The 22,049-nt window shown below is 41.4% G+C and overlaps 1 protein-coding gene and 1 pseudogene across 3 annotated transcripts in view; one reads left to right on the forward strand and one right to left on the reverse strand.

Moving 5' to 3' along the window:
• Positions 1-22,049, reverse strand: part of HPCAL1 (hippocalcin like 1) — a 109,248-nt gene that overhangs the window by 29,190 nt on the left and 58,009 nt on the right. Inside the window, exon 1 of one of the 3 annotated variants that reach the window (XM_048845512.2) lies at positions 3,013-3,085. The exons of the other annotated variants lie outside the window; for them this stretch is intronic. The gene's annotated coding sequence lies outside the window, so the exon portion shown is untranslated. Of the gene's footprint in view, positions 1-3,012; positions 3,086-22,049 lie in introns of those variants that run through there. 3 annotated transcript variants of the gene reach the window in all.
• Positions 8,106-10,248, forward strand: LOC125634904 (zinc finger BED domain-containing protein 5-like; annotated as a pseudogene).

The raw sequence follows: 22,049 nt of genomic DNA on the forward strand, positions 1-22,049 counted from the left end.
AAAAACAATTTTTAAATAAATAAATAAAAGATTTGATTTAAATTAGATTTTTCTATGATGTTATTTACATTATAGAGTTTTCTTTTTAAAAGTAACCTCTTTAAAATGAAAGCTGAATTTAATACAAAATAGGCTAAGGCCTAAACTAATAATCTCTTAAAACATTTTAATATAATAATTATTCACGAGCCTCTATCTAAAAACTGAGTTAAAAAGACTGCTTTTCTATATAAAGAAAGAATCATGGGGTGGGGGGGAATCTACCTTTTGAGGTCAAGCTTTATAAATATGGTACAATAGGTCATATACTGTATTAAGGACTTGTTTTGTTTAATAACAATAAATTTTATATGCTGTTTTGTGTGTTTAATTAAATTCCAGTTACATTCTAATGCAGCTTGACACAAGTCATAAGCAAAAAATTAATTACCAATAAATAAGCAGTAAGCTACAACACTGCAAATAATATATCATTCACCATTTTCTAACATACTAAAATGTAAATTAATCACTAAGAATCTGAAAATATTAACTATATAATTGTTTAAATATATATGTATATAGTTACTGTGTACCCTTCTAGGTAGCAAAAAGATGGATCCAATCTAATGTAAAGGCTCTATTTAGTTGTAAATCAACATGTTTTAATGGTTACATCAGCCAATGAGAATGCACCTTTCTTTAGAAAATAACTGAAGTCTAAATGGAAAAATTGATTAAAACCAATTATTTAAATTGAGGCTTTCCGCTTGGTAATTTAAATCATGATTTAAATTGCCTTGATGTAAAATCAATCCACTCTGCAACCCACTGAAATGGGTGGGGGCAGTTCACACTTCCTTCAGATCGGTTGTTTCTGGTGGTGTTGCCAGACATTACCACACTGCTTTATATTTAACAAATTCCCTTTACAACCATAAAGTCTACAGATATTTAAAAAAATATTGCTTAACTTCTGGAATAAGAAATAGTACTTTTCTGTGGTGGCTGCCTTACATAAGTATGTCTTCAGCATGGGCTAGCTGTCCTAGTATAAGCCTGCTGAGGACCCTGGGTAAGTACCCAGCTTGCTAGCCTGTGCCAGGGTCCTCCCACACCACACACACAGTAATTACATGTGGACTTTGAGTAAATACCCCTAAAGAAACCCAACCAGAAATGATTGAGAGTGAAACTATTAGCGTCCATTAAAGATGTGTAGCACCTCCCCACATACATTACACTGTGGTGTCCACAGATTCTAGGCCTTGTCCTCTGGACAGTCAAGTTTGGTGGAGAACGAAGTTTCTTCACACTGCATCACGAACAAAGTGGCCATATTTTGGGAGGGTGCTAGGAAGTCTGGGATATGGGTGGTTGGACTTGGGCCCATATAATACAATGTAGAAGCTGGAGCCCCGGGGCTCAACAATTCCTAACATGGGGTTACAAATAAGTGTAGACACTCAAGCCCTAGGTTAACAAACCCAGAATCTCCTAACTCGAATTCTACTCACCCTGGGTTTACAGAGCAGTGTAGACATGCCCTGATTTATGCCCACTTCCCCATACCTTGGCATTTTCAAAGGTCCTGTCTATGCTGGGAGAATGCATCACATTAACACTGTTTGTAACATGTTTCAATAAGTACAATCTTAAACGTGATTTTCTCCTTAGTGCGGACCCGGACAGTTGTGCTTTTAAAATGCATTTGCATGTTGTGATTAACCCGTAGGGGCAAAGCCATGTTTAATACCATACCATTAACACATATTCTAAGGTGACACATTCTCTCTGCACAGACAGGGCAGTGTTTTTCTTTGGGCACGCAATCGGGTAGGTGCCTCTCTTACCTTGAGCCTTGTTTATTACATTTTGTTTGTAGTAAATTAAGAATCAAGAGATAGGGAATATATTACTGTGACCCAGTGGGAATTAGCATCAATATTTGGACCTTTACGGGCTTCAAGGTTGAGTGCCAACACTGAGGGCTCCTACAGATTGGTGGAAAGGAACCTTCATGTCCTCAATTCCAAGGAGTCAGAAGCAGTATAGATCTTGGGAGGGGCATTGCTCAGGGCTGGAATTTTCCATATTCATCTTCTCTTTCTTCCTCTCGCTAACTCTGTAAATGCTGGCCAACTCACTCTCACCTCCTTTCTGACAAACAGTCTAGATAGGAATATTACCATCACTTTCACTCCACCTTCTGAACAGAACAGACAGCACCTGAAAGGATCTGAGGTATTTTTATTCTCCTGATCTGTTCAGCTGTTTAAATTTTGCATTTAAACTTTAAATGTTATCATTGCAGCACAAGAGTTTAATGAAATCACTCCTTGGTCTTACAGATGGATGCACGGCTTCTGGACTATTCCCTCCAGTGAAAATAGGTTACCATTAGCACAGACTATTTCACGATTAAAAGATTAAAAATTGAACAAAGTATCAGAAAATGTGATTCATGTTCTCAATGGAAACAACTCCTGCATTTCCTTTCCTCACTGGCAAGGCTCCAAAACATAAGAAATGGGAGAAGGGACAGAGAATCAGACACTTACTCAAATAGGTCATTCCAAGACCTTACACACCATCTGACTTTTCATTTAGGAAACATTCTATTTTAGAAAGGAATGGATACATGTCTAAGGATGAACCATTTAAACAATTCCAAAGCAGACTCTAGATATGATTTTGGAGCAGCTCCAAATTGGGGTGGGGTTGCAGAGAAACACACAAAAGCGCCACTCGAATTTGGACAGAGATCTACTGGGAGGAAGCACTTCCTACTTCCTCATCTCTTCTATGGAACACAGAGCTTTAAATAAACCTCCTCGAGTGCTGGTGAAAACCAAGTTGTATTGATTGAAAATGAGAGGTGGTTTTTTTGCCATGCTACATCGGATTTCTCTGCTCTGGTAGAGGCTTACCCAATAAATATATATATATTTAAAGTGTAATTGCCTCACCAATGGAAACAGGAAAGTTTCATACGATTCCAATACAGCTAGTGTTTTACAGATCACAACTCACCAGATATATGAAGAGTCACAGTCAGCTCTCTGGATTCCCCTTAAGGAGACGTGCACTACTGCATAATCAGTCCCTATGTTAACCAACAATCAAAGGAAGATATATAAATAAGAGATCTACGATGTACACTTACCTGAATACACCATGACCCAACAAAAGAACCAACATGTTCACATCACATGTGAGGAGTGTTGCTTTTCCCACCACATCCACTTTTAAGCCCACTGTGCTTTGATGTAGCCATCCACGTGGCTTCCTTCCCCCGCCCCCCTGTGCTCTATGGATAGAATGTTGATCTGCCAAGCCACTAACCTTACTCCATTCAAATCACCTCTAGAAGACTCACTTTTCCCATGGCCTCCACAAGAAGTGAGTCAATTATTAGAATACAAACTTTTATATTTAAATGTGTGCATTTCATATTGCTACACACATGCATATTTTCTAGTGATTCCCTCCCCACTGGGGCTCCCAATACATCCTGTCTGCTTTGTATTGTGACCAAGTGCCTCCTCTGCCTTGGTGGGTCCTGCGCTTATTGGCGGATTTGCTCACCTCAGAGATTCACTGCAGCCCTCAGTTTGGCCACTTTCGTGGCTCAAATCTGCTGTTCACTCAGTTACCCTTATCACTGGCTAGCATGGGGAAAAGGAAGAACAACAATCCTCACAGTCTCTGCTGATCCACCTAGTGGATCTGGGAACAGGTCCCTCTGGTGGAACCCACAGTCCAGGTCAACTCCTCTGGTATCAAGCAGGGAGTTGGGGGGGATGGAGGGAACCCAGGCCCACCCTCTATTCCGGGTTCCAGCCCAGGGCCCTGTGGATTGCAAATGACTACAGTGGCTCCTGTAACAGCTGCGTGACAGCTACAACTCCCCCCGCTACTTACCAATGGCCTCCTCCCAACACCTTCTTTATTCTCACCACAGGACCTTCCTCCTGATGTCTGATAATATTTGTACTTCTCAGACTTCCAGTAGTACACCTTCTCACTCTAAGCTTCTTGCGCCTCTTGATCCCAGCTCCTCGCATACATGCCACAAACTGAAGTGAGCTCCTTTTTAGACCCAGGTTCCCTGATTAGCCTGCCTGTCTTAATTGATTCTAGCAGCTTCTTGGTTGGCTGCAGGTGTTCTAATCAGCCTGTCTGCCTTAATTGTTTCCAGAAAGTTCCTGATTGTTCTGGAACCTTCCCTGTTACCTTACCCAGGAAAAAGGGACCTACTTAACCTGGGGCTAATATATCTGCTTTCTATCACTCTCCTGTAGCCATCTAGCCTGACCTTGTCACAGTATCTACATCATTTAGATGATAAAACTCTGTGGAGTAGGGGCTGTTTGTGTTTTGTGTCTTGGAACAGCACTGAGCACAATGTCAATGCTTAGTAACAGAGGCTGATCACAGCAAGATCCCTGTGGAAGTCAATAAAAGTGTTTAGTCTGCGAAGGGACAACAGGAACAGGCTCTCCAACATAAGGGCTAGGCATTATAACAAATGAAGATTTATATTAATGGGAAAACAACACAAGACCATTCAGTTCTACTTGCTACACAGAATCACTGCCATTTTTTTAGTCAACTTACATTTGACGAAGCTTCTCTTGTCCAACAATTTATTCTGCAATTTCATTATACCTCTTTTACCGAACCTATTCACATTCCCAGAGCAGGCGCAGGGAAATGAAGGCATTTGTAGTCTCTTTGCCAATCCATTCTCCGTGTGTGTGTGGAGGGCACAAACTGCCACATAAAACATGAAAATAATGCATGCTCAAGGTGTCTAAATTTGCATCCCTGAGAACTTCAGTAGGATGGAAGATGTAATAAGGGAAAATGATGGAGGGAAGGAAAGAAATCACAGGTTTGGAAAAATCATGCCAGACAGAGTAAGTAGCCATGTGAAAAAAGAGTAACAATAATAATAGACGACGACACTGGGGGAAAAGCACTGACCACTGAATATACACGCACACACACATTTACCAGGGTCTCTGCCTTTGAAATTCAAAACATACAAAGCCTTAAAAAAAAAAAAAAAAAGGCAGCTTCCTGGAGGAAAAAATTAGTTCATGAACAGCTCAGCACAAAGCAATTATCTACTAGTTTGGAGCAGACATCTGTTGCGTTGACCTATTGAGATAATCATACAACTGTGCAAGCTCCAAAAATGGAAAAGACAATTTGCACCCCCCCAGGCCCCAGTCTTACTGGTCCCAGAGTAACAAATCGCCATCACAACAGCCTGCCTGGTTCTAGTAACATTCAGTGAATGACTAAATGCTAAAAATAAAGGCAATACTGCTATTTTCATAAGATTTCTAAATTACTACTATTTGTCATTTATATTACTGTAGTATTTAGAGGTTTTAACTGAGATCAAGGTTCCATTGCACATTGGTGATATACAAAGACAGTGAGAGACATTCCCTGCCATGAAGAGTTTATAACCTAAATAGACCTCAGAGGAAGGGAGAAACAGGCAGAGAGAGATAGAGTGATTTTCCCAAGGTCACACAGGTGTACAGTGGCAGAGCAATGACTACACCACAGGTCTCCGGATTCCTAGTCAAGGGTCTCAGGCACTAGACCATGTAGTCTCCCAGCTAATGTTTGTACAGGCATTGAAAAGGTTAATCATTTACTATGTGAGATAGAACAGAACAGGACAAAACAAGGGAGCACCCATAAAACATCACTGAGATTTTACGGGGTGGCGCCTCTCAGCACTACCCTACCTACCATTAGCCTTTTAAGCACCAATTAGTTTAAATGACTAAAAGACAGTGTTGTAGCTGTGCTGGTCCAAGATATCAGAGAGACAGGGTGGGTGAGATAATATCTTTTGTTAGAGACAGACAAGCTTTTGAGCTTAGACAGAGCTCTAGACCTGTGTAGCTTGGAAGCTTGTCTCTCACATCAACAGAGTTGGTCCAACAAAAGATATTAATTACCTCACCCACCTTGTTTCTCTAACAGACTGAAAACATGGCAACTCCTAGCTCTATGGCAACTACAGCTAATACTGGGGGGAAAAACCCTAGTTATCATACAATGGCTTTGAATGTCATGTGTGAGTAACCACACTTTCCTTGGTGTGCACCTGTCAGCCAATGTATGGGCATCCTGAGTGGCCCTCATGCCCTACTGGCTTATGGATAGCCTAGATTAGAGGTGTCAAACTCATTCTATGGATGATACTTAGGGTGACCATATGTCCCGTTTTGGCCTGGACAATCCCTTTTTAAGCCCTGTCCCAGCTGTCCCGACTTTACTGGCGAAAGTCGGCATTTGTCAAATTGATCAGCTGGAAAGAGAATGGAACAAATCAAATGCCCACTTTTGTCAAAAAAATGGGGGTGCAGAGGAATCTGCGGGGGGGACCAGTGATGCCAGCCCCACACGGGGGGGGGAGGAGGTGGCAGGGGCAGAGATAGGGGGGCAGGGAGGCAGTGCTCAGGTGAGCAGCGACGCCAGCCTTGGAGAGAGAGAGAGAGAGGAGCTCGGGCAAGTGGCTCGGGCCACCCCTCGGGGCGGGGGAGGGGAGAAGAGAGAGAAGATGGAGCTCTGGCTAGCCTCACACGGTGTCCTGTTTTCCCTTTGGGTCACCCTAATGATACTGCAGGGGCTACAAAGTGAGGTCCAAACATTATCCTTGATCTACAGTGGCTTTCCACTGGATAACATTGAGGGATTTGCAGAAAAACGGTGGCCAGAATACAGTCCTGGGATAGCTACTAAAATTATGGTTAGTTCTGCTGCATCCAGCACTATTCTGAGTGAAAGGGATTCAGGGAACTTTTAAGCACCACTGCTATTTCTGCCCTTTGTCCACGTGCACATGCAGTTCCCTGACTTGTGCATACAGTTGCTATACTCAACCCGCCCTGTTTCAGAATGTGGTCCTAACTAATAGGGTAACGTCTCTACAGCTGTATAAACTAGAATTGTCACACAGAAAAAAAAAACAAAAACAAAGGCTCTACTATGTGAACTTTTTATACCACTAACATGAGAAAAGTATGGCAGCCTCTGAAAGACTTAACTACAAAAGGGTGAGGCACAGAGGTCAATATGCAGGATATTTTAAAAATAAAAAGTGACGCTAATAAACTAATAAGTGGGGTCAATTCTGAGAAATTACAGATCAGATAACTATTTTAGGTCATTTTTATCTCACACCTTGCGGGCTCAGGATTGTTTTAATTTCCTAGAAGACTTGTCCAACTTAGTCATGTGTGATTACACTGATGACTTCAGGGATGAATTTGTCAAAATTAGGTTGGCCAGATGTCCCAATTTTATAGGGACAGTCCCAATATTTGGGACTTTATCTTATATAGGTGCCTATTATCCCCCGCCCCCATCCCGATTTTTCACACTTGTTGTCTGGTCACTCTAGTCTCAATACATTTATATTCTCAAATATTAATATTGATTCAATCCAGACAAAAATATTTTGCTTCCTCCCAGAATCATCACATTTAGAACTTTAGGGGGACACAAATTTGGTGCCAAAATTTAGATTTTGAAAAAGCAAGCATTTATGAGATTTCAGACTAGTCAAGTGTTTCCATAATTGCCTATTAAAGTCAAATAAAAAGAGGGTTTAAAGCACATAGATATTCCCCTGCCGTGCTTGGAATCCAAACACTGCACATTCAGAACCTGAAAGTGAAACAGACCGTAGACAAGAATGAAACTGACTTCACGGATTTTCATGGTTCAAGCTCAGACACATGCCAGAAATACAGTCTAGGTCAGCGTTTCCCAAACTATGTTCCACAGAACACTGGTGTTCCGCACGATGTGAATAGGTGTTCCGTGAATATCATGGCATAAAGAGAATGCAGCACGCAAGCTTGTTGACTATCTACCCAGGGGTGAAAGAAAGTAGAGTGACTGGGAGCGCCAGGCCCTTTAAATTGCCCCCTGGGGAAGCCAGGCTGCCCCAGTACAGTGCACGGGTGTACCGGCTTACTTTCACCTCTGTGTCTACCCCTTTTGGGCACATTTCAGTTAGTGACGTCGTACCCCTTCCGCTCGAGGTTGTGCAAACTGCAGTGGTATGCACATACCATTCTCTTTACGCCATGTTGAATAAAACATATTCACTCAACACGTTCAAATCGGTGGGTCGTTACCGTGTGTGTGATAAGCACAACTAAACTAGCTTCACTCGAAACAATATAAATATCTGTGACGAACAAAATTTGACAAAAATCAGTATTTCTAAATATTGTTACTAAACCTAATCACCATGGATTTGTGGCTAAAAGAAGGAATTTTGAAATGAAAAGCAAGTTTTTCTAGTACTCCAACTGTGGCCAAAATAAACAAGCAAAATATTGTGACACTTCTAAGTGAGGATGAACAATCGCAGTCTTTTGTTGCTGAAAAATCTGTTCATACTAGTGAGTTATCCACGGTGAAAATTTCCACTGAAGTATATCAAAAAACAAGAAGAAGCAGGTGTTAAAAGACCGAAACAAAAGTATGATGAAAGTTATTTGTCTTTTGGTTTTACGTGTGTTGGAAATAAAGAAGTTCCTGATGCGCAGTACGTCGTGTGCAACAAAATACTAGCAAACAGTTCATTGGCTCCTGCTAAACTTCGTAGGCATTTGGAAACCAAGCATGCTGAGTACAAAAACAAAGATATAAGTTTTTTCAAGAGGCAGCGTGACTCACTTGGAAATTGTAAACTTTTGATGATTAAAATGGCTAAAACAGACAAAGAAAGTGCAACAGAGGCACCTTATCGAGTAAGTTACCATATAGCGCTTGCCGGAGAAGCTCACAGTATTGGAGAAAAGTTTATCAAGCCTTGCACAAAAGATATTGTAACGTGCATGTTGAGCGAGCAGTCTGGTAAAAAAATTGATGCTGTACAGTTGTCAAATCATACTGCTGCATGCTGTATTAAAGATCTTGCCGATGACATAGAAAAAGAGCTAGTTTGCCGACTGAAAATTTGCCACGAGTATTCATTGCAGCTAGATGAGCCCACTGACTTTTCAGGACTTGCTGTGCTACTAGTATTTGTCCGATATAGATTTAATAATATTATTGAAGAGGACCTGCTCTTATGTGAATCTCTGCAAAGCTACACGACTGGAGAAGAAATATTCAACTGCATCAACAATTTTATCAGAAAGCATGAAATTAGTTGGGGAAAATGTATTGATGTATGTTCTGACAATGCTCGGGCAATGATCGGGAAGATTAAGGGAGCTGTAATGCAAATCATAAGTGTGGCACCAGAAAGCATGAAGAGCCATTGTGTTCTACACAGACAAGCACTTGCAGTTAAAGAAATACCAGCATATCTAAAAATTGTGCTCGATGAAGCAGTACAAATGATCAGTTTTGTCAAATCTAGACCACTTCAACCCAGGTTATTTAAAATTTTGTGTGAGGAAATGGGTAGTCAGCACAAAACGCTTCTTTTACATACGGAAGTGAGGTGGCTATCCAGAGGAAAAGTGCTTGTGAAGCTTTTTCAACTTCATAGTGAACTACTGGTATTCTTCACTTCAGAAAATTCAGGACGAAAATTTAATGACTGTCTGAAAAATTCCTTGTGGCTAATGAGACTTGCGTATCTTGCAGATATTTTTGCAAAATTAAACAAAATTAATCTGTCGCTTCAAGGAAAGAATGTGACCATTTTTACTACAATGGATAAAATTTTGTTGTTAAAAAAGAAACTGGAATTCTGGGCATCTTCTGTAGAACAGAATAACTTTGACTGCTTCCCTACAGTACATGAACTTCTGATTGAAATAAATTCTACAGTCCACGAAGAAGTTTCCACCACCATTTTACAGCACTTACGTGACTCTATTAGAATATTTTCCTATAACTACTGATGATGATGCTTGGGTTCGAAATCAGTTTGTAATTACAGCCAAACCAGTCAGCTTTACTGCGCACGATTACAAAAGCCTAACTGACTTAATTTCTGATGGGAAACAAAAGGCTCTTCTGCTGAATAATTTTTGGAGCAGCCTAATAGAAGAGTACCCTAATGTGGCTAAACATGTAGTTCGAGTGCTCCTTCCTTTTGCTACAACTTATTTGTGTGAGATGGGATTTTCGTATTATATTGCAACAAAAACCAAATATAGGAATAGACTTGATGCTGCACCTGACATGAGGCTTCAACTTTCCAGCATTATTCCTAATATTAAGTGAATATGTAATAGAAAAACGCAGGAACACCAATCCCATTAAATCCAAATTTATATTTCTGTTTATAAAAATAGACTTTCCTAGTAAAAATCTAATTTGTTTGGTGTTTGTGTATATATAAAAACAGTTTTTTTAAAGTAGAACACTGTTTTAAATTTTGACTCTTGCACCTGATTTTTGTACTAATTTATACGTGCTTTCCAGTTAGAAATTGTTAGTTCAAGTTATTTTAAAATTTGTATTTTTGCTTTGTTTTATAAAATAAAATATATTTGAGCATAAATAACACAATTTTCTATTTGAAAACCAAATGACTACAAAATAATATTATAAGTGTTCCGTAATAGGCTAAAAAGCATTTCATGGCCAAAAAAGTTTGGGAAACACTGGTCTAGGTGATAGGGCGCTGGACTGGGAGTCAAGAACCTGCGTTCTATTTCCAGCACTATCCTCAGCCTGCTGTGTGACCTTGGGCAAGTCACTTCAGCTTTCTGTGCCTGTTTCCTCACCATCTTGTCTATTCAGACTGTAAGCTCTTTGGAGTAGGGATTATCTCACTATGTGTGTGTACAGTGCCCAGCACAATGGGACCCTGATTCCAACTGGGGCATCTCGGAACTGCTGTAATATAATAAATAAAAACAATAATGAAGAGCAGTGAAAACAACATTGGATTTTTAAAATTCTTCTGGTTGTAATAAGCTAAGTTATTTTTTGTAATATACAGACACATGCTTGCTTATAAGATATGGTTTCTGTATTTTGAAAGCAGTAATGTGAAAGCCACCAGAGGACCGTCTGTAGGAATTCTAAGTTTGACAGGAGCCCCTGCACAATACCCATCTTGGGGTCTGATCCAACCAGATCCCCCCTCTCCATTCTCGTGGTCAGAACCCTTCCCACTGCACATCCACTTTAGCATGCTTGTAAATGTCTTCATCAAGCTGCACAGTTTTTGCAAAGTACACACGAGACACTGCAATCTTTCTGGAGGTTCTAAACTTTGGAACACTTAATGTTTTTTAAAAAAGTAACTACCTAGTCTTTCCAAAAATACTCGGAGGCATTAGTTCTTACTGGGAAAGGCAGAACCAACCAAGGCTCTAATCATACATTGAGAACTGGGTGAAGGTATGTTTTGGAGCAGTTCTCTAGGGCAGTGGTTTTTAATCAGAGTTCTGGGGTCCCCTGGGGGGTAGTGAGCAGGTTTCAGGGGGTCCACCAAGCAGGGCTGGCATTAGACTTGCTGGGGCCCAGGGCAGAAAGCCGAAGCCTCATCTAATGGGGCTGAAGCCTAGGGCCCCGAGCCCTGCCACCCCAGGCTGAAGCTGAAGCCTGAGCAACTTAGCTTCATGGGGGGGGGCCCTGTGGTGTGGGGCCCCGGGCAGTTGTCCGGCTTGCTTCCCCCGACACTGGTCCTGGCTTTTATATGCAGAAAACCAGTTGCTGTGGCACAAGTGGGCCATGGAGTTTTTATAGCACATTGGGGTGGGGTGGGGGGCCTCAGAAAGAAAAAGGTTGAGAACTCTATTCTATCCGAGCAGAGGGCCTACATTCAAAGCTTCTAAGCTGAGCTATTGGAGAGAACACCTTCTAAAAATGTGCTAGAACAATTGTGCTAATGTAATCCACACACCTCCTGGGTGTGGTGTTCTGTCCCATCTAGCAGCACCAAGACCACTTAGGCCATGTCTATACTACCCGCCGGATCGGCAGGTAGTGATCGATCTATCGGGGATCAGTTTATCGTGTCTAGTGTAAACGTGATAAATCGATTCCCGATCGCTCTGCCGTCGACTCCGGAACTCCACAACAGCGAGAGGCGGAAGCGGAGTTGACGGGGGAGCAGCGGCCGTCGATCCCGCGCTGCGAAATAAGTGATTCTAAGTCGATCTAAGATACGTCAACTTCAGCTATGCTATTCTCGCAGCTGAAGTTGTGTATCTTAGATCGATCCCACCCCATACTAGTGTAGACCAGGCCTTAGAGAGAAAGATAAAATGAGTCTGCTTTACAGCCTTAGCTAACAGCCAGTTGGCTTTTAGCTCATGCGGTAGAGGCTCACGCATTAAGCTCCAGAGGTCCCAGATTCAATCCCGCCCGTCAATGACTGGGGTCTGTCAGTGTTACACTAACAAAAAACCTTTTGTATTTCAAACTCCGATCTCACAAATGCATTTGCCCAATAATCCTCAAACTTCCTTTTCTCCAACCCAAACAGTCCTCTGACAGAGGACCACACGTCTCCACTTCACTGCTGTTGGACAAATTGGGGGTAATGTAGTGTGGGTTATATAATCAAAACGCTCAGGCTTAAAGCAGAAAACTAACCACAACCTGACCTATGGAGAGACCAGAGTCACTCTAATATGCAAGTCCTACTGAAGGGCCAGTTATAACATAGTTACAGCAAGAGTAGATCCTTGTGTGTGTACATTTACATTATACATATTTTAAAGCCTCTGTTGTGCTGTTTTTCTAAAGAGGAGAAGATCAGAGACTTGGCAGTACTGAAGGAACAGCTGCAACAAAAAGGAAGGGCCATCTGGAGTCAACTAAGAAAATGGCAACCTCCAAAGCAATCAAGAAAAGGATTATGAACAATATCATTAAAAAAAAAAAAAAAGGTAATACATGGCTCTCTAAGAATGCAACAGTGCCACAGATCACCTTTCCTGGATGTAAAATTCAGCGAGTAGAATACACACATTATACCTCTTCGGAATGGGTGAGCTGGGGTTGAGAAAGAGCACACACACAGTTGGGTTTTTCTTGAGGGGGAGTGGGGGGGGGGGCTTACTGACATTCCCCTCTCCGAGCATCAACCTGCCCTATCCCCTATAGCATGACTGAAACAGCTCTGCTGGACCTCACAACTGCATCTCTGCACTCACCTGGCTGCTCTGTCCAAAACCTAGGGTGTTCTACAGCTTCTCTGAGTCAGAGGGGCCCTCACCACAATTGACTGAAGCTGCTCAGAAGAGACACAAACCTGCCTGGACCTTATGATGAGTATATCACTATGAGATAGAGCTATATGGGAGTGTGGAGATGTGCAGGGGGGAAAGAGAGAAGAAAAGAGATAAAAGATCCAGATGGAGAAAGTTGCAAAGCACTGGAAAGACTCGGATCATTTTAATTCACTCAGATTTCACTGTAAAAATTCTACATGGAGTTAACACAACAGGGCTCAGCACAGATGCAACTCAGCCCAAAAAGAGCTAGAAGCAAACAAACCTGCTGATCTACACACACGCACTGCTATCCAATTGATTTTATGAAGATGAGCATTTAAAGAAGCAGTTACTGATCTATACTATACAAAAACTCCCAAACAGGTATTTGCTCCACGAGTGTTTCCTGTAAGTTTTGTGTACATGTATGCACACAACTTTATTTATCTAATTTTCCCCACAGAAAATTTATTTATTGCTTGATAGAAACCGTTCTCCTTAGCTACTGGAAAGGATTAAGATTGCAAATTTCCTACAGGCTTGTATTACTAAGCCACAGGAGCTTCCATAAGTAGCAGACTTTTTTTCATTGTAGGCAAAGATTGCAGCACTTAACAGAATTATGCAGCAGAAGTCATTATTTATAAAAAAAATACTACTTTATGTCCAGTTTCTTGGTATTACCCTCTAGTAATTTATTTATTGTATCTTGAGGCTGCTGCTTTCTGTCAGTTGAAAGCAAATGAAACACACACACATACACCATCACCATATTTTAAATTAGTAACTTTCAACCAGCATGATTACACACAGCTGCATAATATACAGCCAGTATCATCCTCTCTCATTTCTTTGCTTAAGAGGCCATGTCAAGGTTCCCTCTCCACTCTGAACTCTAGGGTACAGATGTGGGGACCTGCATGAAAGATCCCCTAAGCTTATTCTTACCAGCTTAGGTTAAAAACTTCCCCAAGGTACAAACTTTGCCTTGTCCTTGAACAGTATGCTGCCACCACCAAGCGATTTAAACAAAGAATAGGGAAAGAGACCACTTGGACACATCTTCTCCCAAAATATCCCCCCAAGCCCTATACCTACTTTCCTGGGGAAGGCGTGATAATAATACCCTCACCAATTGGTACAGGTGAACACAGACCCAAATCCTTGGATCTTAAGAACAATGAAAAATCAATCAGGTTCTTAAAAAAAAGAAAAATTTTATTTAAAGAAAAGGTAAAAGAATCTCCTCTGTAAAACCAGGATGGTATATACTTTACAAGGTAATCAGATTCAAAACATAGAGAATCCCTCTAGGCAAAACCTTAAGTTACAAAAAAAGACTGAAAAACAGGAATACACATTCCTCCAGCACAGCAAATTTCACAAGCCATTAAACAAAAGAAAATCTAACGCATTTTCTAGCTAGATTACTTACTAACTTTACAGGAGTTGGAAGGCTTGCATCCTTGATCTGTTCCTGGCAAAAGTATCACACAGACAGACAAAACCCTTTGTCCCCCCCTCTAGATTTGAAAGAATCTTGTCCCCTCATTGGCCATTTTGGGCAGGTGCAAGCGGGGTTACCTTAGCCTCTTAACCCTTTACAGGTGAAAGGATTTTGCCTCTGGCCAGGAGGGATTTTATAGCACTATATACAGAAAGGTGGTTACCCTTCCCTTTATATTTATGACAGGCCATATCTACCTGGAAAAAAAACCAAACAAAAAACAAACAAACAAACAAACAAAAAAAACAAACAAAAAACACCTTACCAAGTTGTAATTTCTTTCCTAGAATTTGAATGGAAAATTGATCAGCGGGTTAGAATAGGGGTCTGGGAGCAGTGCTCCTGATTCAAGTGTGCGCCGTGGAACAACTCATTCAGACTTTCAGTTTCCCGGTCCATATTATGGTTATTTGTATTACAGTTGTACAGAGAAGCCAAAACAGAGATCAGGGACCCACTGTGCTAAGCGCCGTACAGATAGTAAGAGCCCCTGCCCGATGGAAAGTATAATCTAAACCAGACAAGACAGTCAAAAAGGTGTGAGAGAAAAGTATTATCCCCGCTTTTCAGATGGGAACTGACACACGGAGAGATTAAGTGACTTTCCCACGGTCACCTAGGAAGTCTATGGCAGAGCCAGGAATTGAACACAGGTCTCCTGAGTCCTAATCCAGTGCTTTAAGCACAAAACCATCCATCCTTTCTCTCTGTCAAATGGTTGTATCATCTACTTCACCGTGGTCACAAGGCTTAATTAATGTTTGTAAATCACTAAGACCCACTGATGAAAAATTCTACATAAATATATATTACTATTCTAAAGTCCTTAACAGCACAGAATGTGACCTTCAACCCTGCAGGATGGTCAGGCAGATGATTCCTCCGCAGGTCAATGCTCTGTAAGTGAGTTGGCAGCGATGCGTCATGCGTGTATGTGAGAAGAAAGGAGAGGGTAGGTACATAGTGTAGCCTAGCAAACACAAAGGAAACACAGGTTTCCTCTGAATTCTAATTTAGCTTAAAGGTTATATAAAAAAGGGAAAATGTCAACAGTTTATCCCCACAAGAAATTACAGATGCTTTGTGTTTTTAAGAGCCAAATCCTGCCATCAGATATGCAGACAGCTAATGGGAATTTTTCCTGCTAGTATCTAGTAGCGTTTAGCATTTATTTGGTGAATGTTTTTCAAAGAGTTATGCAAACACAAATTGATCCTCTCCACAGCCTTGTAAGGTAAACAAAGGCAGGACCAGACCGTAACAGACACACAACTGATTTAATCATCTGTGTGATGTAAAAACATACAAGAAAAATCTGTATAGTGCTTGCTTTTACAGAAATCTTCGTCAATTGGAAGGCCATACACACAGCTAAACCAGGCTCCAGTATTTGAAAAGGCATTTCCCCAAAAACTCTTTTTAAAATCAAATACTAAATTTAAAGGTGACACTATTAATTTAAGATCCATGTTATAAACAAATGTGTTACTAGCACCCTCTTAAAGCATTAAAAGTAAAAACTTTCACTCTCAGATTTTCATTAGTTATGCTCTGCTTACTCTGCATTTCTCTCAACTTCATAAATAAATAGATAAATAAATACAAAAATAAAAAATAACTTTCACTTTCAGGGTGACAAGGAATTTCTGGGATTTCAAGTGCTACTACAGTATTTTTAAAAATTTATTAGTGATGATTTTCCATGTAATTTAATAAGTTGTGGAAACATTTTCTGTGTGTTTATATTTTATAAAACTTTCACAAAAATATAAATGTTGGGCCAAATGTAAATTGACTGCATCCCTTAGAATCACAAACACATGCACACAGCATGAAGCTTTGCAACAGTAATTTGATGAAACAAAAAATGCCTAAGACCTGTTAAGAAGAGCAAGGCCTCTGATGCAATGTTATGCTTAAGTCAGTTACGTAACTAAGAAACTGTAGGGTACAAGGGCAGGAAAAGCTCTACAGTCAGTTTCTGAGCAGCAGCTAATGTGTGAGCTTTGGAAAGCTCATAAAGAGCTTTTGCTGGAATCGGTCATCTTGCAAGAATAAGCTTGAAATTGAAGCCCTGTTCACAGGGTCTTGCTACTGGTACCTTGTGTGTAATTATGCACAGTGATGAAATCAGGTTGCTGCTAAATGCTGAGTCAATACCTAGGTCTCTGGAATTTCCCCCCCCTCACACAACAGAGCTCATCTGTGCTATCTGTCAGGGCAAAGCTCAAAATGGTTTACTTTCAAATTTTATGCTTGCTGAGTGTGTGTGTGTTAACTGGACTGAGGGTTACAAAAATGGGTTTTTCTTGTTTTCTCTGATTTATTTTGCCCACTGATTTTTTAGGTTTGTTCTGAAAGTGCCCAGTGACTTTTGGACACTGATAATACTAACATTACAACATATTAATAGTTTGTATTTCAAATGTAATTTGACATTTCTGCTAACTTGTTTCCTGCATACAAATTTCCTTCAATGTTCTTACTGTGATAATTGCTGAAATGCACACTGGCAATCTCATTCATGGAAGTAATACTGAAAAAGATTCATCATGCAGCAGCTAAAATTAATCTCTCAAACAATTTTTAACAGAGCTGTTCAATAACTGTTTAACATATTTTAATTAGACCAATAACCAACAGAGCTAGGAGCTATTACTTTAGTGAATCTAAAAACGCTTGCCAGAAAAGCTAAAGGTAACTGCTAGACTAACTAAAATCTGAACAAGAACCTTAATGAATAAGGTTTCAGAGTAGCAGCCGTGTTAGTCTCTATTCGCAAAAAGAAAAGGAGTACTCGTGGCACCTTAGAGACTAATCAATTTATTTGAGCATAAGCTTTCGTGAGCTACAGCTCACTTCATCGGATGCATTCAGTGGAAAATACAGTGAGGAGATCTATATACACACAGAACATGAAAAAATGGGTGTTATTGTACACACTGTAAGGAGAGTGATCACTTAAGATGAGCTATTACCAGCGGGACAGCGGGGGGGGGGAGGGAGGAGGGCAGAGGAGAACCTTTTGTAGCGATAATCAAGGGGGGGGCCATTTCCAGCAGTTAACAGGAACGTCTGAGGAACAGTCGGGGGTGGGGAAATAAACATGGGGAAATAGTTTTACTTTGTTTAATGACCCATCCACTCCCAGTCTCTATTCAAGCCTAAGTTAATTGTATCCAGTTTGCAAATTAATTCCAATTCAGCATTCTCTCGTTAGAGTCTGTTTTTGAAGTCTTTTTTGTTGTAATATTGCGACTTTTAGGTCTGTAATCGAGTGACAAGAGAGATTGAAGAGTTCTCCGACTGGTTTATGAATGTTATAATTCTTGACATCTGATTTGTGTCCATTTATTCTTTTACGTAGAGACTGTCCAGTTTGACCAATGTACATGGCAGAGGGGCATTGCTGGCACATGATGGCATATATCACATTGGTGGATGTGCAGGTGAACGAGCCTCTGATAGTGTGGCTGATGTGATTAGGCCCTAGGATGGTGTCCCCTGAACAGATATGTGGACACAGTTGGCAACGGGCTTTGTTGCAAGGATAGGTTCCTGGGTTAGTGGTTCTGTTGCGTGGTGTGTGGCTGCTGGTGAGTATTTGCTTCAGGTTGGGGGGCTGTCTGTAGGCAAGGACTGGCCTGTCTCCCAAGATCTGTGAGTGACGGGTCGTCCTTTAGGATAGGTTGTAGATCCTTAATAATGCGTTGGAGGGGTTTTAGTTGGGGGCTGAAGGTGATGGCTAGTGGCGTTCTGTTATTTTCTTTGTTGGGCCTGTCCTGTAGTAGGTGCTCTTCTGGCTCTGTCAATTTGTTTCTTCATTTCAGCAGGTGGGTACTGTAGTTGTAAGAATGCTTGATAGAGATCTTGTAGGTGTTTGTCTCTGTCTGAGGGGTTGGAGCAAATGCGGTTGTATCGTAGAGCTTGGCTGTAGATGATGGATCGTGTGGTGTAGTCTGGATGAAAGCTGGAGGCATGTAAGTAGGAATAGCGGTCAGTAGGTTTCCGGTATAGGGTGGTGTTTATGTGACCATTGCTTATTAGCACCATAGTGTCCAGGAAGTGGATCTCTTGTGTGGACTGGTCCAGGCTGAGGTTGATGGTGGGATGGAAATTGTTGAAATCATGGTGGAATTCCTCAAGGGCTTCTTTTCCATGGGTCCAGATGATGAAGATGTCATCAATATAGTGCGAGTAGGGGCATTAGGGGACGAGAGCTGGGGAAGCGTTATTCTAAGTCAGCCATAAAAATGTTGGCATATTGTGGGGCCATGCGGGTACCCATAGCAGTGCCGCTGATTTGAAGGTATACATTGTCCCCAAATGTGAAATAGTTATGGATGAGGACAAAGTCCAGCCACCAGGTTTGCCGTGACATTATCGGGGATACTGCTCCTGATGGCTTGTAGTCCATCTTTGTGTGGAATGTTGGTGTAGAGGGCTTCTACATCCATAGTGGCCAGGATGGTATTTTCAGGAAGATCACCGATGGATTGTAGTTTCCTTAGGAAGGCAGTGGTGTCTCAAAGATAGCTGGGAGTGCTGGTAGCATAGGGCCTGAGGAGGGAGTCTACATAGGCTGACAATCCTGCTGTCAGGGTGCCAATGCCTGAGATGATGGGGCGCCCAGGATTTCCAGGTTTATGGATCTTGGGTAGTAGATAGAATATCCCAGGTTGGGGTCCCATTTTATTTGTACATATGCACAATTATGAACCAAATACATCTGGGAGAATTTTTTATCTCTGTGTGTGTATCTTTATGTGTGTGTCGCATACACATGTGCGCACAGGTAAAAAAAAAAACTTGCATTTCATCTGGGTTTAGTAAGGCACAATACACTCAGGAGAGTCCAGGATAAGGCTATTAACAAGCGAAACACTTTCCTGTAAACAGAGTATACTTCAAATAAAAATATCTACTGTGTGCATTGCAGCTTTGTTATAGACCTCACAGAATTTAAGGCCAGAAGGGACCATTGTGATCATCTAGTCTGACCTCCTGCTCATTGCATGCCACAGAACCTCACCTGCCCTCTCCTGTAATAGACCCCTAACCTCTGTCTAATCTCTGTCTGCAGTCCTGAAAACACAATTTAAAGATTTCTAGTTACAGAGAATCCACTGTTTAGTCTAGTTTAAACCAGCAAGTGACCCATGCCTCGTACTGCAGAGGAAGGTGATCCCCTTTCCCTGCACTCAGGGTCTCTGCTAATCTGACCTGGGGAAAATTCCTTCCTAATCTCAAATATGGTGATCAAATGAACCCTGAGTATGTCGGCAAGACCCATCAGTCAGACTCCTGGGAAAGATTTCTCTGTAGTAACTCAGAGTCCTCCCCATCTAGCGTCCCATCTCTGGCTGTTGTGAATATTTGCTACTAGCAGTCACAGATGGGCCACATGCCATTTTAGGCAATCTCATCATATCAGTTTTCAGTTTAAGCTGTTCTACATTCAGTGCTGTATCTAAGAAATGCCTCACTAAATAAGACTGTACCATTATTGTACAAAAGGAGAGATACGTGCTCTTTTAGTCATACATTTTACAAGATATGGGGCATTAATATTTGTGCCCCATCCAAATTGGGTAATTACTTTCTGCCTGACTTCAGTTTCCCCTGTAGTTTCAATCAGATACAGTATACTTCACTTCCTGTTTGACACAGTTACAGTAAAACCTCAGAGTTACGAACAGCAGAGTTAAGAACTGACCAGTCAACCACACCCCTCATTTGAAAATAGAAGTACACAATCAGGCAGCAGGAGAGACCCCCCACAAAAAAAGAAGCAAACGCGGTACAGAACTGTGTTAAATGTAAACTACTAAAAAAAATAAAGGGAAAGATTTGACAAGGTAAGGAAACTCTCTGTGCTTGTTTCATTTAAATTAAGATGGTTAAAAATAGCATTTTTTTCTGCACAGTAAAGTTTCAAAGCTATATTAAGTCAATGTTTACTTGTAAGCTTTTGAAAGAATAGCCATAACGTTTCATTCAGAGTTACGAACACTTCAGAGTTACAAACAACCTCCATTCCTGAGGTGTTCACAACTCTGAGGTTCTACTGTACGTTGTGTGTCTGAATATTGGTAGGGCCTGACCAGCAAACACACACAAGTAACTACTTAAGTCCCATTGCCCACAAGATTAAAAGTTACTAATGTGAATAAATATCTGCAGGACTAGGCCATTTAACACTAGCTCTGTTTTTCCATAGGAGCAGCTGAATTATAGTGCTGGATGAAGTAATTATATACATGTATGTCACAGTGACATCCATGTGATATACATCAGTTACGTAGCTTTAATCTATCTACTAATCCATAATTTCTTATAACATTCCAAACCCCCTGAATACCTTCCAGAGGACTGTGGCTTGCTTGGTTTTTAGGCAGTAAAACCACCAACCACACAAATGATTCCTCCTTTCCTCCACAAATTTACACATCCGAGTTCCAGGAGGGGCAATATTTTCTGCCTGGACTAATAAGTGGTATAAAATTCGCTGACTCGTGAATCATCAGGTCCAAAAAGCCCTGTGAGCTTGTGGTGTTTTTCCGGGTGTTTTATATATATATATTCACTCATTCTAATATATACACACTACATATGTGATATCTACATACATATTAATACAGTATATATGCAATGCAAATATATACGATCAATGGTGCCACAGAATTGCAGGGTAAAAACCCAAACAAACTCCTGCACCCTTTATTTCTAGATCTTCCTTGTTAATCTACAGTCCCTGTCTCTACCTCCTGGTTAGAGGTGGGAGCTGAAGTTACTACGCTAGTGACACTGGGAAGTAGAGCAGTGTCTTTGCTGAGACCTGTCACAGGGAAGGAGCTATCCCCCATTCCTCCAGCTTTGGGAGGCCAGATCACAGCTGCTGATTTGCTGTGAAGGCTGGGGGGGGGGGGGGGGTTGGGGGGGGGCGCTGGGAAGATACCTCCCAATCCACCCCCAGGAAAAGCAATGTGCCCTTACCATTTCCCACCTGGCACCCCCACCCAGAAGTGAGGGAGAGGGGGAATGGCCAGAGGAGTCTGCTTCTTCACTGGACACCCACATTTCAAGACTCAGAGAGCAGTGGGAGGAAGGGCAGCCTAGCTCCTCATCTCTCATGGTGGTGCTTACAGAGGAGCAAGCAGAACCAGGACATCTAGGCAGCATTATCACATTCTAGGGACCAGCCTGCTTTGGAGGGGAGAATGGCAGTGGTTTAGAGGCAGATACAACCAACCATTCCCCATATTCCTGCTGGGGCTCCCCAAGCAGGTGGGCAGAGAGAAAATGTCACTTCTCTCCCCCCGGGCATGCAAGTAAAGTTAGAGAGATGGGCACACAAGGGGAGCAGCTGGAAGCATGCTGCA

Source organism: Caretta caretta, chromosome 3 (assembly GCF_965140235.1).
Source record: "Caretta caretta isolate rCarCar2 chromosome 3, rCarCar1.hap1, whole genome shotgun sequence".
Classification (NCBI taxonomy): domain Eukaryota; kingdom Metazoa; phylum Chordata; order Testudines; family Cheloniidae; genus Caretta; species Caretta caretta.